Genomic DNA, 9054 nt, shown 5'->3' with positions numbered 1-9054 from the left:
CAGGGGCCCAGACCCAGAGCCGGTCTCGGGAATCCCTGTTTTGTGGCACCCTTAAGATGGAAAAGAGCACTTTTCCCTTCTCCGAAAAAGACACCAATCTATAGAGAGCCACCAGGATCCTTAGAGAGGAAAAGTCTCCCATGGACCAATGAGACCACACCTGCATTCCCAACCCATAATGGACACACAATCCAGATAGAAAACCTTGTGCTACTGCCTTTCAATAACCCTATTTACTTTTCCTGACGTTTTTCCCTCTAGGTCTAAGCATTGGGCCTGCGACCACAATTCCACTAACCCTAACCCGAATTTGTGTATGCAGACTTCAGTCCCAAAACCATGGTTCTCATGACCTCTAGGATGGGGTCTCTGGAGCCACACCACAGTACTGTGCCTGCCATCCGCAAAGAAATTGTGCCCATCACATTTTCCCAAACCTTCCAGATTAGGAGAAAGCAGCAAGGCCCCTGATCCCACTCCTATATCAGCCGCCATTCTGGATGGAAATGCACCGTCTAAAAAAACCTGATCAGCTACATCCAGGCAGGGAGTCAAGTCAATGTTCCTGAGTCAGAAGATTAAACCTGACATGCCCCTAGGACCACATTGGAACCCTCGATTAGGTTTTCAGGAATCTGTCCTCAGGGGCCTGTTCTGGAATACCAAGCTATGATACAACATTAGGGCCCTGGGCCACAGAAGAGAACATCTCCTGTCCCCAGAAGGAAACCATGTTCTTCGAACTGTGCCAATCCGTCAGGGTAGGAGAATCCTGTACGGCACCTTACCCTCCAGCACATTTGAATATCTCCCTGGTAACAAACCATCATTGTGGCCTTTCTGCAAGACATTCAGTGTCAACTCAAGGCCTTGGTACTTAGTCCCAGAGCCACGAGAACAAACCTGTCAGGTTCCTCAGCTGCAATGCTCAATGGTGGTGTGCGTTCCAGGCATCCGTGTGGGAGAGATCCGCTACCCAGACTTTCCACATGGGGAACCCTGGAGCAAACAAGGAGACTCCATCTGTCTAGTAGAAGGAAAACTTTCTGTTTGGAGCATCTCACAAGCCTCAGCGTGGGAAATCCTACAGGGCCTCTTGACACCACCCCTCCATTTGTTGGTCATCATAGACACAAACTTCAGTGTGTGCAAACATCTGCCATCCACCCTTACTCACGCCCTGGATATCTCGAATAAGACTCTGCTCATTGGAACTGTCTTCCACCTGGCACTGAATAAAACCATGGCTTGGGTTTACAATTCCATCCTCACCATACTCATCCTCATGCCCTCTTGATGAGGAATTCTGGAGCCACAGTGCAGCATTCTGTCTTCCCCATAGAAAGAATATGTGCCTGGTGAGACTTCCAGAAAATCCCACATGAGGATCTGTCTGCTCGGCCCTCAAGGGAACCCCAATTTATAGGTACACTGGTCCCTACTGCTGTGTCTGACAGAGCCTGAGCCCCGATCTCTTGTCAGCCACCCAGAGAGCCCGGCCCATATCCAGCATGTGAGACCAGAGAGGGCCCACGTCCATCATCTCTACCCATCCTTAGTATTCAGTCATCTGTCCCCAGACCTTTGCTGGAATCCCTGCCAATGGGGGAACCTGAAGCACAATAGAAAACTCCTATTTCCCCAAGGCAGGTAACATGGCCTTTGGGATGGGTTTCCAACCCTCGGAGTGGGAACCAGGTGCATGGCCAAAGAGACCACACCCACTCCGGAGGGCCACCCTGGGGACAAACAGGCATTATAACCCTCAGCTTGAGCATGCTTTCAAGCGAGCCCTCTCAGTTGCTCCACCAGGATCAGGCTTTGAAGGCCTGGTACCCCACTAGACCCAAATCCTAACCCTTGGTGGGATTTTTCAGGTGCCCAGACCCAGAGCCCATGTCTGGAATCCCTATTTTGGGACACAGATAAGTTGGAAACTATCACTCTTCCCTTCCACGAAAAAGCCACCAAATTACAAGGAGCCAGCAGATTCCGAAGAGAGGAAAAGGCTCCCATGGACCCATGAGACCACACCTGCATTCCGAGGCCATCCTGGACACACAATCCAGATAGAAAAGCCTGTGCTACCGCTTATGAGGCACCCTAATTACGGTTCCTGATGAGCTGCTTTCCAGGTCTATGCATTGGGGCTGTGATCACCTCTCCACTAACCCTAACCCGAGTTTGTTTATGCAGACTTCTTGCCCAAAACCATGGCTCACATGCCTTCCAGGACGGGGTCTCTGTAACCACACCAGAAGACTGTGCCTGCAATCCCCAAAGAAACTATGGCCATCATATTTGCCCAAACCCTTAGTTTAGGAGTAACCTACAAGACCCCTGAGCCCATCCCAGTATTGGAGGCCGGTCTATTTGCAAATGCACAGTCTGAAACAGCCTGATCACCTCCATTGAGGCAGACACCCAAGCCAATGGGCCTGAGTCAGAAGATTGAACCTGACATGCCCCTAGGGTTTCATTGGAACCCTACATTAGGTTGTCAGGCATTTGTCGTCTGTTCTGGAATATCAATTTAAGGTACAACATGTGTTCTCTGAGCCACAAAACAGAACATCTCCTGTCCCTACAAGCAAACCGTGCCCTTGGACCTGTATAAAACCCTCAAGGTGGGAGAATTCTGCATGGCCCCTTAGCCACCAGCACATTCTAAGATCTCCCTGGTAACAAATTAGCATCGACTCCGATCTGCAAGAGATTCCATGTCAAATCAAGGCCTTGATACTTCATGCCATAGCCACCAGAACGAACATGCCATGTTCCTCAGCTGCAATGATCATTGGAGGTGTGCTTTCCACATATCCTTGCGAAGTGCTCTGCTACCCAAACTTTCCACATGGAGGACACTGGAGAAAACAAATCAGACTCCAGCTGTCCAGCAGAATGAAACCTTACGGTTTGGAGCATCTCCCAATCCCCAGCGTGCGAAATCCTCTATGGCCTCTTGATGCCACCCCTCCATTTGCTGGTCATCATAGATACAAACTCCAGTGCGAGCAAAACACTGACATCGTCCTTACTCAGGTGATACATATCTCGAATAAGCCGCTGCAAACTAGAACTGCCTTCTGCGTGGCACTGAATTTAACTGTAGCTTAGTTTTACAATTCTGTCAATACCCCCATGGACCCAAATCCCTCTTGGTAGGGAATTCTCAAGCCACATTGCAGCATTCTGTCTTCCCCGTAGAAAGAAGAAGTGCCTGGTGAGTCTGGCCAGAAATGCCAAATGTGGATCAATCTGCTTGGCCATCAAGGGATTTATAGGCTGCCTCCATTTACAGGTTACCCTGGCCACTAGTGGTGTGTCTGACAGAGCCTGAGCCCCAAACTCGTGTCAGCCTCCCAGAAAGAGGGCACCATATCCAGCATGTGAGACCGGATATGGCTCAAGTTCATCAATTCTACCCATCCTTGGTATTCAGACACCTGTCCCCAGGTCTTTGCTGGAATCGCTGCCAATGGGGGAACCTGAAGCACAATAGAGAACTCGTCCTTCCCAATTGCAGGAAACTTGGCTGTTGGGATGGGTGTCCAACCCTCAAATTGAGAGCCAGCTACATTGAAAATGAGACCACGCCCATTCCTAAGGGTCGCCCTGGGAACAAACAGGCATTGGAACCCTCAGCCAGAGTATGCTTTCAAAGAAGCCCTCTCAGTTGCACCACCAGTTTCCCGCATTGCAGGCCTGGGATGCCCCTTGGCCCGAATCCTAACCCTACATGGGATCTTCCAGGCATGCAGACCCAGAGCCCGTCTCTGTAATCCCTGTTTTGGGGCATGACTAAGATGGAAAACAACACTCTTACCTTCCCCGAAAAAGCCACCAACCTATGGCGAACCACCAGGAACCTTAGAGAGGAAAAGTCTGCATGGACCCATGACACCACACCTGCATTTGGAGTCCATCCTGGACACACAATCCAGATAGAAAAGCCTGTCCTACCACCTTCTATTCATGTTAATTACAGTTCCTGACATCCTGCCCTCTTGGTCTATGTACTGGACCTGCAATCTCAACACCACTAACCCACACCTGTATTTGAATTAGCACCTCCCCTCCCAAAAACATGGCTTACATGCCCTCCAGCATGGGGTCTCTGAAGCCATACCACAGGACTGTGGCTGCCATCCTCAAGGCAACTGTGCCCGGCACAGTTTTCCAAACCTTCCAGAGTATGAGAAACCTTAATGACCCTAAGCCCATCCCAATATTGGCCGCCGATCTGGATGCTATGCACAGTCTGAAACACCCTGATCACCTACATCCGGGCAAAAGGCCAAGTCAATGGTCCTGAGTTAGATGATTGAACCTGACATGCTCCTAGGACCTCAATGGAATGCAACATTAGGTTTTAAGGCATCTGTCTTCAGGGTCCTGTTCTGGAATACCAACTTAGGATGCAACATGTGGTCTCTGAACACAATAAAACAAATCCTGTCCCCAGAAGGACACAGCAATCTTAGACCTGTGCCAAACCCTCAGGGTTGGAGAATCCTGCACAGCACCATAGCCACCAGCACATTCTAAGGTCTGTCTCATAACAAACCAGCATTGTGGCCCATCTGTAATAGATTCCCTGTCAAAAAGCTTTGGTACTTCGCCCAGAACCACCAGAATGAACCTGACATATTCTTCAGCTGCAATGGTCAATGGAGGTGTGCTTTCCAGACATCCATGTGGGAGAGCTTTGCTACCCAAACTTTCCACATGGGGGACACTGTAGCAAACAAACCAGACTCCCCCTGTCCGGTAGAAGAAAACCTTGCTGTTTGGAGCATCTCAAGCCTCAGCATGGGAAATCCTCCAAGGATTCTTGACGCAACCACTCCATTTGTCGGTCATTACAGACACAAATTCCAGTGTGAGCAAACGTCTGAAATCTGCCCTTACTCAGGTGCTGGATATCTTGAATCTGACACTGCACATTGGATCTGCCTTTTGCTTGGCACTGAATTGAATCATAGCTTGTGTTTACAATTCCATCCTCACCCTACTGGCTCCCAAGGCCTCTTGATAGGGAATTCTGGAGCCACAACGCAGCATTCTGCCTACCCCATAGAAAAGATAAGGGCCTGGTGAGTGTGCCCAGCAACCCCACATGACAATCAATCTGCTTGGCCCTCGAGGAAACCCTCATGTATAGGCTACCCTGGCTACTATTGCTGTGTCTGACAGAGCCTGAGACCAGACTTAGTTTCAACCCCCCAGAAATTGGGCGCCATATCCATCATTTGAGACCGGCCATGGCCCAAATCTCTCATCTCTACCCATCCTTGGTATTCAGGCACCTGTCCCCAGACAATTGCTGGAATCCCTGACAATGGGGGAACCTGAAAGACAATAGAGAACTCCCCCTTCCCCATGACAGGAAACCTGGCTGTTGGGATGGGTGTCCAGCCCTCAAAGAGGGAGCCAGCTGTATGGCCAATAAGACCACACCCACTCCTTAGATCTGCCCTGTGCACAAACAGGAATTGTGACCCTCAGCCTGAGCATGATTTCAAACAAGCCCTCACAGTGGCACCACCAGGATCCTGCATGCAGGCCAAGTATGCCCCTAGGTCCAAATCCTAACCTTTGCTGGGATTTTCTAGGCGCCAAGACCCAGAGCCTATCTCTGGAATCCCTGTATTGGGACACCCCTAAGATGTAAAACAGCACTCTTTCTTTCTCCGAAAAAGGCACCAAACTATGGAGAGCCACCAGGATCCTTAGAGAGGAAAATTCTCCCATGGGCCCATCAGACCACACCTGCATTCTGAGGCCATCTTGAACACACAATCCAGAGAGAAATGCCTGTGCTCCTGCCTTCTATTCACCCTATTTACAGTTCCTGATATGCTGCCCTCTATGACTATGCATTAGTACTATTCACCTCCCAACTAGCCCTAACTTGAATTTCAGTTTTCAGAATTCTCTCCCAAAACCATGGCTCTCATGCCACCAAGGATGGTGCCTTAGGAACCACAACAAAGGACTTTGTCTGTCATCCCCAAGGAAACTGTGCCCGTCACAGTTGCCCAAACCTTCAATATTAGGAGAAACCTGCAAATACCCTGAGCCCACCTCAGTATTGGCGGTCACTCTAATGCAAATTCATAGTCTGAAACACCCTGATCACCTACATCCAATCAGACAGCCATGTCAAAGGTCCTGAGTCAGAAGATTGGACCTGTCATGCCTGTATGACCTCATTGGACCCTAGATTAAGTTTTCAAAGGGCCTGTTCTGGAATACCAACGTATTACATGTGGTCCCTATGCCTCTCAGGAGAACATCTCCTGTCCTGAGAAAGAAACCGTGCTCTTTGGCGTGTGCCAAATCCTCAGGGTTTGAGAATCCTGCATGGCACCTTAGCCACCAGCACATTCTAAGATCTGCTTCATAACAAACCAGCATTGTGACCCATCTGCAAGGGATTCCATGTCAACTCAAGGCCTTGGTACTTCGCCACAGAGGCACCAGAACGAACCTGCCTTGTTCCTCAGCTGCAATGCTCAGTGTAGCTGTGCTGTCCAGGCATCCATACGGGAGAGCTCTGCTACGCAAACTTTCCACATGGAGGACTCTGGAGCAAAGAATTCAGACTCCATCATTCCAGTAGAAGGAAACATTGCTATTTGGAGCATCTCACAAGGCTCAATGTGTGAAATCCCAAATGGCCTCTTGATGCCATCCCTCCATTTGTCGGTCATAAAGACACAAACTCTAGTGTGAGCAAACATCTGACATACGCCTTACTCAGGTGCTAGATATCTCGAAAAAGATGCTTCACATTTGAACTGCCTTCTGCTTTTTTGGCACTAAATTGTACAGTAGCTTGTGTTTACAATTCCATCCTCACCATGCTGGTCCCCCCAAAGCCTCTTGATATTGAATTCTGGAACCAAAACGCAGCATTCTACCTTCCCCATAGAAAGAAGAAGTGTCTGCTGAGTCTGCCCTGAATCCCCACAAGAGGATCAATCGGCTTGGCTCTCGATGGAACCCGATTTGTAGGCTGCACTAGCCACTAGTGCTGCTTCTGACAGAGGCTGAGCCCAGACCTACTGTCAGCCACCCATAGAGCGGGGCCCCATATCTAGCATGTGTGACTGGTCATGACCGAAGTCCATCATCTCTACCCATCCTTGGTACTCTGGCTTCTTTCCCCAGACTTTGCTGGAATCCTTCCAATGGGGGAACCTGAAGCACAATAGAGAACTTGCTCCTTAAGCAAGGCAGGAAACCGGGCTGTTGGGATGGGTGCCCAACCCTAAAAGTGTGAGCCAGGTGCATGGCCAATGAGCCAACTCTCCTAGAAATTATAATTGAGACATGTTGGAATGCTCAACTCTCCTAGGGGCCACCCTGGGCACAAACAAGCTTTGTGACCCTCAGCCTGAGCATGCTTTCAAACAATCCGTCTCAGTGGCACCACCAGGATCCCACATTGCAGGCCTGGTATGCCCCTAGGCCCAAATCCTAACCTTCGGTGGGATTTTCCAGGCACCCAGACTCAGAGCTCGTCTCAGAAATTCCTGTTTTGGGCACCCTTAGGATGGAAAACAGCACTTTTCAGTTCCCCGAAAAAGTCACCAAACTATGGGGAGCCGCCAGAATCCTTAGAGAGGAAAAGTCTCCCATGGACCCTTGAGACCACAACTACATTCTGAGCCCATCCTGGACACACAATCTAGATAGAAAAGCCTGTGCTATCGACTTCCAATCACCCTAATTACAGTTCCCTACGAGCTGTCCTCAACATCTACGGACTGGGCCTACGACCACCTTGCAACTAACACTAACCCAAATTTTTGTTTGCAGACCTCTCTCCCAAAATCATGACTCACATGCACTCCAGGATGGGGTCTCTGGAGCCACACCACAGGAATGTGCCTGAAATCCCCAAGGAAATTTGACCCATCACATTTCCCCAAACCCTCCTGATTAGGAAAAACCTCCAAGGCCCCTGATCCCACCTCAATATTGGAAGCCATTGTGGAAGCAAATACACAGTCTGAAACACCCCGATTACCTTCATCCAGCCAGACACCAAAGTCAATGATCCTGAGTCAGATAATTGAACCTGACATGCCCCTAGGACATAATTGGAACCCAAAAATAGGTTTTCAGGCATCTGTCCTCAGATGGCTATTCTCTAAAACCAACTTATGATACAACATCTGTTCCCTGAATCACTCAACAGAACATCACCTGTCCCTAGAAGGAAATTCTCCCCATTCCGATGTCTCCATGGACACAAACCTACATTAGACCCAATCCGCAGGAGAGTCCATTTTAACTCACCCCTCTCTGTTGCTCCCCCTGAGCCAGCAGATCGAACCTGTTGTGTCATTAGGAGACAATTGGAATGCGAGGCTGGAAGCCCAGGCATCCATCCTCAAAACCATGCTCTGGAGTCATTCCATATGGGACGTCCTGGAGCATTCCAACATGTCTCAATTTTCCTGCAGAAAAAATCATTGCGGTTTGGAGCATCTCACAACTCCCATTGTGGGAAAACATCCATGGCCATGTAATGACCCCCCTTCCTTCATGAAGTGGCCATCATGGCCAGAAACTCCAACCTGAGCCAACGTCTGATCCTCACCCTGACTTCAGATGCACGAGATCTTGATTCAGCTCTGCAGAGTGTGCCTGCCATGCCGTTGCTCCAGAACCTACGCCTAGCTTGTGTTCTCAGATTGTTATCCTCACACTCTTGGCCACAGACCCTCCAGTTTCGAAATTCCGGAGCCACAATGCAGCACTCTGCCTGCAATCAAGAAGAAAAGAATTTTCCCTCTGGGGCTACCCAGAAACCACTAATGAGGATCAACCTGCACGCCACTCAAATGTACCGCAATTATACAGTCTACCCTGGACACTAATGCCCTGTCTGACACAGCCTTAGCCTGGACCTCCCTACCCACAACCAGACAGCTGGCCACACACTGAGCACATTTGGACCCGCCATGCCCTAGGTCCTCATCTCTTCCCAATCTCGGTTTTCTGGCTTCAGAACCTAGATCTTATCTCCAATCCCTTCCC

This window comes from Neovison vison, unplaced genomic scaffold (assembly GCF_020171115.1).
Source record: "Neovison vison isolate M4711 unplaced genomic scaffold, ASM_NN_V1 Scaffold_094, whole genome shotgun sequence".
NCBI lineage: Eukaryota > Metazoa > Chordata > Mammalia > Carnivora > Mustelidae > Neogale > Neogale vison.
Note: the sequence above shows the minus strand (reverse complement) of the source record.